Genomic DNA, 10,836 nt, shown 5'->3' on the forward strand with positions numbered 1-10,836 from the left:
ATATTCCAACATAATGATACTTCTCATGCTACATATAAGAAATGACTATATGTTTTTCAAAATTTTCTTTCAAATTATTTTCAAGTAGTGTATTAATGTGGGAGGTCTTTTCATATACAATTTGAGAGTATTTTAACATTTTATTACCAAAAAACAACTTGAAATAAAATTTTATTATCTTTTTAATTGAATAATTGACAACTAAATGCAGCGATTGAAATTCAAAACTTCTTAAAATGATATTAATTTAAAATAGTATAATAACATTAAATTATATATTATTTTGAGAATTTTCTATTGGGTTATGTAGCTACGAAGGGAAGTGAGAAGTAGTGCATTTTAGAAAAGAGAGAAAAGATTGAATGAGAAATGGGGCCCATAAAAAGAGACAGATTTTGGATGATAAATTTCTATTGTAAAATGACTATAATGCCCTTGATCGTCCCATAACTTACCTTTCTATAATATAATATATAATTTGAAGTTCACTATCGCGGCTTCTTCTTCACTGTGCGACTACCACTACTGCAACCTCTTCTTCTTCACTTTAATGATGCGCTCGCATCGTTTCATGCTTCGCTTAATGCGTGATGCGGAGTCTCATCGCTTTTTTTGCATCACATTTCTCTGAACACTGCACACGAACTGTTGCAACTAGATGAGAATATGTTTGTCGACACACCAAAGGCAAAGAAAGATCTGGGCCAATTTCACTTAGAAGATATGCAAGAGAAATTACAAGTAACTTACAATTTTGTTAAATTTTCACAATTAAAATTAAAAATTTATGTGTATTTATACCCATTTTAATATTATATCAAACAAATATGTGATTAGATAACTAATGTCATCAATTAACTTCATATGTTTCATGACTATACCAAATTAACCCCTTAGTGCTACAACATAAAGGAGGTTCAAGGAAAATTTAGATACATGATCATACAATGTGCGACCTTAAATAAAAAAGATAAACATTAACGAAGATTAACGTGGTAAAAATGACATTAATTCAACAACTTTTAAAGTTATATTTTGTACAACTCATTTTAATTAAAGGGAATTAACTGATAATTAGATGATAAATATGGGAACACAGTTTTACATCAATTATACATATCATAAATATTTTCAATAAAAAAATGAATAATATTCTTTACCTTATATTATAAATAAAAGTAAATAACATAATGTATTGTTAAAAGATAAGAATTAATTTTGTTAATATAGGCATATCTTATGTTGATTTTCATAATGAAACAACATAAAATTATAAAAGATAACTCAGAAAAATAGAGTAAAAACATACACAATTAAATAAGTTTATGTAGATATATTATTAGTATAATAAAATTTGACATAATCAAATTCAGTTATTTAATGCAATATGTAATTTTTCTTATTTTGAAAATTTATAACTCTCATCTTTTATAAAAAAAAATTACTTAAAATTATCATTATAGTAAGAAACTTTTTTACTTTATAATATATAAGAGTGTTAATCAAAAGAACTAATCAGTTAAGTGTATAAGTTATAGTGCCCTCATATAAATTGAAGAAAAGACATTACTAATATCAATTATTAGGGTTCAAAAAATCATAATTTATAATTACTTTTAGACACATGAATGTCAGCAATTAATTATGCAAATAAAAATTAATATTCAATTTTCTCTAGATATGTCTATTTTAATAAAATAAAATAAAATCTTCACACAAAAATTTATACGAGGTTAATATCTCATTAAAATAGTCAAAGTATAAATATACGAAGCATCTTATAAAAATTTGTGTTTGAAAAAATGCGAGATCCACCTTAAGATGTCACATCATTAGACACACTTGGCATTTAGACAAAGGTGCTTGCTTATTTTGTCACTTTGATCTTATGACCAACTTTTAAAGTTATATCATATAAATAAATATTTTAAATTTTTATGAAATAACAATTTTGCCCTTGATCGTCCTCCCACTCACTCTTCTATAATATAGCTAGATAGCTACACCTAATATGAGGACAATATTGTAATATTTTGACTATGTTGTGATGCCGCATGATGTTTTTTTTCAGACAGTCGAGATTATCGAGTATATATCTGAACAATGGCTGGCATTCCCTGCATAAATTAATTTCCGAAAGTTAATTAGGAACATTGAGAATTGGCAGCCCAAGCACAGGACACTTCTGTTGTGGTAATCTGATTGCACAAAAGTGATGAAACTAAGGAAGTATTTTACTCTTTGATTACTCCTGTCCTTTCATATTGGTCTTGGGACAAAAAGAACTCCAAATGTGCAGGCGATTTCTTAGATTTACTTAGGTGACTACTATTCTATCGCGGTTTCACTACAACAAAGATGATGCACGGTGCTTCCCAGAAGCACAACTCTTTAAAACCTTGCAAGACAGCTTATGGGTTTACTATGACATACTTTTCTTTCCCCACTAGTCTCTTCAGAAGAGGCGACACTAAACAATTGATTTCACTTTACCATAATTTTTTTCAATTTCTTTGTGCATATATTTGTCATTCATGCTTATAATTATTAGCCATGGACTAAACCTATATATTTGTATTTTTTATCTCTTTGCGCCTTTTTCATTAAAGCTCACACTTTATTTGCACTTAAAGCCCCGACAAACTTAGAGCTTTTTTGCGCTTTTTGCTTTTGATAACACTGCAATCATCTGAAATCGAATATTGAAACTAAAACACTCAAACTACTAATGAAGTGACTTTGATGGAGAAAGTATCAATTAAAACAACAACCGCCACCTATGCAGTACAATCCCACAAGTGGGGTCTGGTAAAGTTGGTGTATATTTACCCTAACCTTTGTGAAAGTAGAAAGTTTTTTTCCACCTCAGCTAAGGAGAAAGTATCAATTACAACAACAACAACAAAACACACAGTATAATCCCACAAGTGGGGTCTAGGAAGGGTGGTGTATATACGCAATATTACCTCTACCTTGTTGAAGGTAGAGAGACTGTTTCTGACTGATCAGAACTCAGGAGAAGGTATCAGCTACAATAACAACAACAACAACAATAACAACATACCCAGTATTTCCTACAAGTGGGGTTTGGAAAGGATAGTGCGTACGTAGTCTTACCCTTCCTTTGTGAAGTTAGGGAGGCTGTTTCGTATAGACCAAAACTCAGGAGAAAGCATCAATTACAGCAATAACAACAACATACCCAGTATAATCCTATAAGTGGGGTTTTGGAAGCATAGGAAATTTCGAATCAACTATAATCTAATTGAGAGCAGCAGAATGTAAGACACAAATTCAAATACTAGCACTATTTTTTTACCTTGTGCTGCTGGTCCCTCACCCTCCTATTTACTATGAGAATGGTTCTTGCAACGAAACATGGTCAATGCTACAATAGTTGGTCTTTTACTTGAGCTTTGCCAGACAGAATAATGCATAAAAATGAGTAACTTTCAGCTAATAAAGCATTGCAATACTTTTTCACAGATTAAATGGCCTCACAATGAGTTTGGATTTAGCAAGCAAGAAAAGCACACAAATCAACAGTAGAAACTTTCAACTTAAACATCAAAGAAAGAATTGAAAGTTATGTTTCCAATTATAGAAAGATGAACATTGATGGAAGATATAGAGAACCTGTAATTACTGATTATTTTTAGGTTAAGTTGTGAACTTTAAACTTGTTTTCTTTCCATGAACCAAAGCAGACCAAATGTTAGGTAACTTTGGTGTATCCAACAGAAATCTTGCTGCCTAAATCACTTGCATTTATTTTCCAATGCAAACTTCTCTCTTTTGGTCATTCCTCAAAGAACACTCAAGTGTTGAATGGTTGCATTTCCCTCAAAGTAGCTGTGGTGATGGTAGGATTTGATATAAATTCTTTAACCTCTTATCAGTATACTATTACAAAAATGATATATGTTTGCATTTTGCAAACAAATATAAAATATAGTGTTATGACCTAAGAAGTGCAGGCTTAGAGAAATAGTAAAAGTTGTCTTCGTGTGACCTATAACTCGCGGGTTAAAGCCGTGTAATCAAACACTGATGCATGAGTCAGGGTAGACCATCTAATATCACACCCCATTGAGGCTCTGGCCCTTTACCAGACCATGTGTGAACATGGGATGCTTGGTGCACTGGATTGACCTTTCTATTGTTTTGACTAAACATTTTTTTATAAACTGGGAGGAAAATGTTTGTGGATAGTAGTCTAACCTGCTACAATATCGGTGTTACAGGTACCAGTTAGTAAGAATTTAGCCTCTTCTTCAGTTACATCAGTTGTTCATGTACGAGCTTTGCGGAAGGGATTTGCAGATCAACTTGCAATAAATATAGATCCTGAATCAAAACGGTTGATAAATGACGAAGAAGCTGATGAAGAAAAAGGTATTAAATATAAACCTTTGAAAATTTTGGGAGAAAATTATTATGTTTAGTGAATTTAAAAGTTTGCTTCTGTCATGCAGGTCATGCATTCAAGTCTCTCAATATATCAGGTCTTATTCCAGGGCAAGGGAAGATGATTGCTGATAGAATTGATGGAATTTGGTAATAACTTAGAGCTACTACTCTAGCCATCTTCTCATATTTTTTTGGATGAAAGTACAGTTTTTGTCTGCATTTCTTGCAGTCTAGGAATAACATTTGCCTTTTCAAACATAGACACAATAGATTCAGGCAAAGCCTGTTGATTCTTGCCAACAATGAAATAGTGGTGCTATCATGTTAGATTCTCATTCCTTGTACCATGATTTCACTTTACCATTCCAAATTTAACAATCTCTACCATTTGTTACTGACATGATCTTTTGGAGAGTGGCGTAGGGAAAGGGTGGGATATTGTTGTTTTGTGTAGGGAGAGAAAAATGTTTTAAAAAAATAAAGAAAATTCAACCTGAAACATCAAACAGTCATTTATAAGGAAAAAAAATAGCTAAAAATGTAAAAGAAAAGTTCAATAAAATTAAACCCCACTTACTTGTTCATCTAAATCTACTAAAATATCAAACACACATTTAATAACTTCCTCAAAATGTAAAAACCAATCAAGAAAATTAAACCCCACTCTGCAAAAGCATCCCTCTGCTTTTATCACAGTTAAATACCTAAATCTTTCTTCATCATCTGAAAAGAAAGAAATATATTGACATGTTTAAAGAATGAAAGAAAGAACAATGTCTGAAATTTGTCAAATTTCACAACATTATCAGGCCATGGCTGAGAACTATGGTAAACAGCTTGTCCGACTTCACTACCAGTCTCCTACCATGTTTCTCTTCTCACAGCCTCTTCCAAACTTTCTTCTGGCTACTAATAAATTCAGATAGGAATTAATGCGACGTTTGCAAGAGTCCCAAAGGCGAGCAGGAAAGGTGGAAAGTTCTGTCGAAGTACTTGAAATACTGGGTGAAAAAGTTCAGCAGGACATCAAGGAGGCTCGGGATCAAGCACAATATTGGCTGAGTAGGTTGAGTGAGCTTCTGTAGCCCACAGCTGTTTTATCCCTACTACTTTCTCTGAACTCTATGACAGTTATCTACATAGCTTATTTATGTTGAAGACATTTTAAAAATTGTGAATGATCATCATGGTAATCACACCTGGTTGAATCTTGTTTTGTACATGAAGGTAACATTTAACTCTTTCTGTGAACTTTAGCATTTTTTGCAGTATCAAGTTTTAGCAAAAACTAATCTCAACATCACTAATACACCATATTCAGTACTATTTTTATACACTCTCCAAAATGACATGCAACTATTTACAGTTGTCCGGTGAGTCCACACCAAGTGTTGTCATCAGTTGCTTATAACTCTTTCATAATTATTACTATGAAGTTTTTTTTTGAGATATGCAGTCAAACACATACACTTCTCAACTGCTTGGTTTGGCTTTTCAAGCTTCTTTGATTGATTATAGTGGCAGGCTGTTGATCTCTTGTCCTCCACAATCCACAAGTGCAGATCACATTACCTTTTTGGCTCAACTCATGTTATCCTTAATCATCTATCTAATCACTTTCAACATATGTGTTAGAATATGAGTAGGAATAGGAATAGCATATAAAATCCTACTTGGAAAAGGATTGTAATGTAGTGTCCTATTAGGAAAAGGATTGAAATGTATTGTCTATAAATAGGGCCTCAATGTAATAATGTAGTTACAACAATTCAATAATATTCTTCTCATATTTTCTCACATGGTATCAAAGCTTCCACGATCTTGGTAAAGAATCAAAGAGTTTCCGCTGCCGGCGGACGGCTATAATTCATATATGTCGCCCGTTTGGCCAATGATTATGTTAGCAAAAGTTGGGTCACTGACTCACTGTATATCTTTCTAGTGACTATTTTCTCATTTTTGCGTAGCACCATGCATCTGTCCCGTGACTACTTTTTCATATCTATATTTCTTAGCACCGTACTTCTTTTCGGTGACTATTTTCTCATATCTGATTTGCGTAGCACCGTGCATCTTTCCAGACTACTATCTCATATCTGAGTTGCATAGTGCCATGCATCTTTCTGGTGACTCCTCAGATTTAATTCACATAGTTCCATACGTCTTTCCAGTGACTTCTCAAATCTTTTGCAGTAGGATCGTGTCATCATTACAACCCTGCCCATATAATTTCTCTCTTCCAGTAGGATTGTGCCGTCATTCCGACCCTACTCATATAATTTCTATTTCTCAATAGGGTCGTGCCATCATTCCGACCCTACACATATTTCTCTTTTTCAGTAGGGTTGTGTTATCATTCCGACCCTACCCATATACTTTATTTTCCTCAAATTGTAGTCACTTTTCAGCCATCAAATCTAATAATCCGGCATGTGAGCATGTTTCGGCTAAGTTTCCGGTGACTTTCATGTTCAAGATCTACTCGTCTCTTGATTTCGAGATGACCCGTATATTTTATACTAGTGTTCCGCAATTTTCCAGCGACACATCGGCTTTACGACAATATTTACTACTTTTTGGATCATTTTTTTCATTTTGTTCCGTTTCAATTGAGGTCTCCCAGACGTCCAAAGCAGTCCTTATCAGTTTACTTGCAGATATCTTCACCAAGTCCCTCACCGATTCTCATATTAGTTACATCCATAACAAGCTTGGTACATATGTCTTCTATGCACCAGCTTGAGGGGGAGTGTTAGAATATGAGTAGGAATAGCAATAGCATATAAAATCCTACTTGGAAAAGGATTGTAATGTAGTGTCTTATTAGGAAAAGGATTGGAATGTATTGTCTATAAATAGGGCCTCAATGTAATAATGTAGTTACAACAATTCAATAATATTTTTCTCTTATATTTCTCACAATATGAAACTAAGCAAATTTTCTTAGAATGTGGCATTAAACAATCACTTTCAGACTCAAACTAATAGTAAATGACATTGATAAGTGGTAAAAATTTCCATTTTCAGTGTTAAATTATAGCCCATAAAAGATATGATGCGATCACTTGTTCAAGTTCGGATAGGTCACGATTCGGCCAATTATTAACTCAATTCATTTTGAGCCCCGGCCCAACGCAACGTATCTAATAGTTGAGGGGTCATTTGCAAAAATGACCTTATTTCACAGTTGTCTTTAATTTTTATTTTCAAAATTGATGTGTTTAATTTTTATTCTTCAACACTTTATTCTTCACAGTTGTCTTTAATGTCATATATCGACTTAATTCTGCTAGTATTTCTTGTCAGACAAATATAACTTTGCAGAGAGTACGGGAACATCAGGAACAAGCACATATTTGTCATATTGTAAAGGACAAACATCACCTCAAATGTATTGTCACGTGCATAGGGGCTTTTCAGAGCTGCCACATATATTCGAGCAACCTCTGCAGGGGATATCTTCCCCTGTACATATCAGATAAAAATGTTCTCATGAGAAATTATCAACATTATGCAAAGTGATCTTCAGCTAGACTTTATGGAAAACGTAAAAAGAATGATACAGGCTCCACAAGACTATAAATCAGAAAACAACTCTCTAACTTCTGACCAAATACCATGAAATTACACAGGCTCCACAAGGCTTTATAAATCAGAAAATAAATTTCTAATTTCTGAGCTAATACCGTGATATTGTCTCCTTGATCGAAAATGAGATTAGCTCCTGCAGGTTCCTCAGTTAAGGCACAAGGCCTGACTATCGTATATGGTATCCCAGATTCTCGAATCTCATCCACTCCCAGGCACAAAACTTTATCTGTGTGAGCATAGGGATGCAAATAGTAGAATACCCAAGGTAGAAAGAGTTCAATGTCTTACCTCCAGCCAGTACTAATAACAGAATGCTCATTGTAAAACAAGATGTAAGCTGTTATCAGATGACATGTATAGGTAGCAATCCATGCCAAGAAGAAGGCTCGTATCTCCTACATCTTTTAGAGAAAGGTAATTGCGAAAGGGTCCTATCTCCTACTTAATTATCTATTATATACTTTGTCTATGGTCACAATTTTACAACCTCCAACTGTGGTAACACTTGACAAAAACAGCAGCTAAAAATACATGCAACTTTGGTTAACTTGGGAGATGTTGCAAACTAAATATTTATGTTCAATAGGTGAATACTGGAGTGGAAACTTCATCCATCTTAACAGCCATTTAACATAATAAAGACATATTACTCAAAAGACGACGTTCCCATTTTATTATGATCAACTTCAAACTCTAGATTTGGGACTTCATCTAGACCGTTAAGCATTTCTTTTGGTGAATAAGCTTCCTAACCATTACTCATTAACGAGGCATTTATTCTCGTCTGGAAAGAAGTAGGAAAACTCAAAATACAAACCTTTAATTTGAATGTCAGGATGAAGCCCAATTCCTTGTTCAATCGCACAGCTGGAGGTTGTTTGCTTAAATCATTGTATGCATTTAACTCGGAATTAGCTAACTTTTTCTCTTAACACTCAGTCAGTTTTTCCTGCTCAGGTTGTGGTGTTTTTGGAGCCATTGGGTCAGTACCTCAGCTGTCCCCCTACGAAATCGTCCGGCAATGATTTTGCTTCTAGAAGATGATCTGCCGCAGAGTTTGGAATTGGGTACTCCCTTTTCATCTTCAACACAAAATTGGTCGCGCTGAGACAAAAAAAAAAAAAAAAAAAAGAACCGATGGAGATGAGGACAGATCCCAAAAAAGGTCTAACATAATCTATTGTTTTTTCATGTTTATAGCTGAGTCAATAAATTTTGAGACAAACATAAGAACATACAACAGAGAAAGGAAAAGAGATGAATATTGAGCAATCATTTAAACCTAATCAAAATAATAGTACAACAGATTCACGAAAATAATAATAAAAAAATATATCACTGAATTAGGTTAGAGAAGAAGTAAACAAGCAATACACCTGAGAATTTAGTGCTCTTGTTGTTGTTTGGATCCATAATTGGAGAGCTTGGGGAAGAAGAGGGAGAGAGAGAGACAACGGCAAAGATCCTGAAGGAAAGGAAAGGAAAGGAAAGGAAAAGCTAGTGGTTTAGTTAAAAAAATAATCTTATCTTTTACCCTTGAAAATGAGTATATTTACGGTATTGCCATTGGTCGTTCCCTATTCCCCGTTTCATATATTAATTATAATAAAGAATATAAAATTTAATTTTACAAAAATTATAACTTAAATCATGTCCCATCGGTAAAAATTTTGCCAGCAGAATATACTTCCTTATATAACTCATGGAAAAAATTCTCTCCATTTCTGACCGAATTATATCTCTCTGACCATATCTGCAAATTAGACACTATCGATCAGATGTACTTTTACATCGAATTCTCTATTCCTTGGATACATCGTTGGTCGATTGAAATTGATTACGATTCACAACAAATCCCAGCTATTTATCGGACTTTTTATTGTAATTTCTGGGATAAACTGCTCAGAATAGACCCCGACACCAAACTTCCCTATGGACATGACCAAAAGGAAGAAATCAGGGAAAAAATCTCCGCATATGAAAGAACACCCAAAAAATCTATTTTAATTGAAGATAAATCCCTTAATTATGTCTCTCGGAGAATCTCTGCTCATGATGGAAATAAGCTCCAACTCATTGAAGAATATCTGGCCGAAGTCTGAGACAAATTACTCCATACAGTCGAACAAACTTCGGACACATCTATGAACAGCACGGAGCGAAACACTGATGATATCACGGATTCCCAGCCACCAGAAACCCTGAATGCAGACGAAGTATTAGCCAACGCAGAAGAATTTCTACGATGGGGCCACAAAAAATAAATCTGAATATGTAATAATTATTGCTAATACTGTTTCAAAAATACTGTGGTAAAACACTGTGCACAGGTCCCACATATTACTGTGCAAGATTCTTTTTTTTTTCTATAAAAGGGGCCTCATTCTAAAGAAGAGGCAAGCAGGAATTTTATAAATTCTCTCTTATTCTCTCTTGTAATAATCTTAGTAAAAGCAATAAAGTTGGCTTTGTGAATATTATTCCGGCGACTCTCCGGCAAGGTACATACATATTTAATTTTTACTTTTTACTTTGTTGTCTTCTTTAATTCTCCCAGATCTACGCCGTGACTATGTCCGGCTAGACTCCTTTTTTATGTTCATACAACAGTTCTAACCTCTCGAAGTATATGAACTATGAGAGATCCAGACTCTACTTAGATAATACAAGAAATTTTATGGTTTCCCGACTTGGTTCCGAAATGGAGGTACAGTCGAGATCAACAGTTTTACGATAGCTCTGTCTCTGTGACTCCGTCTAGTAAGTTGTGCCTTTGAAGCCCGTACTGATGGAAAGAAAGGGCGATTTTTGCACAATTAGAACTACTAGACACAT

At 34.0% G+C, this 10,836-nt stretch overlaps 1 long non-coding RNA gene across 2 annotated transcripts; it reads right to left on the minus strand.

Moving 5' to 3' along the window:
* Positions 1–358: 358 nt before the first annotated feature.
* LOC107850923 lies at positions 359–9,499 on the minus strand. 2 transcript variants are annotated; one of them, XR_001668808.2, is made up of 5 exons: positions 9,378–9,499; positions 8,819–9,105; positions 7,795–7,875; positions 4,222–4,347; positions 359–645 (listed from the first exon to the last, which is right to left on the minus strand). It is a non-coding gene; the product is annotated as an uncharacterized LOC107850923 (long non-coding RNA). The 2 variants fall into 2 exon arrangements; XR_001668809.2 differs by lacking the exon at positions 4,222–4,347.
* Positions 9,500–10,836: the final 1,337 nt, after the last annotated feature.

Source organism: Capsicum annuum, chromosome 12 (assembly GCF_002878395.1).
Source record: "Capsicum annuum cultivar UCD-10X-F1 chromosome 12, UCD10Xv1.1, whole genome shotgun sequence".
NCBI lineage: Eukaryota > Viridiplantae > Streptophyta > Magnoliopsida > Solanales > Solanaceae > Capsicum > Capsicum annuum.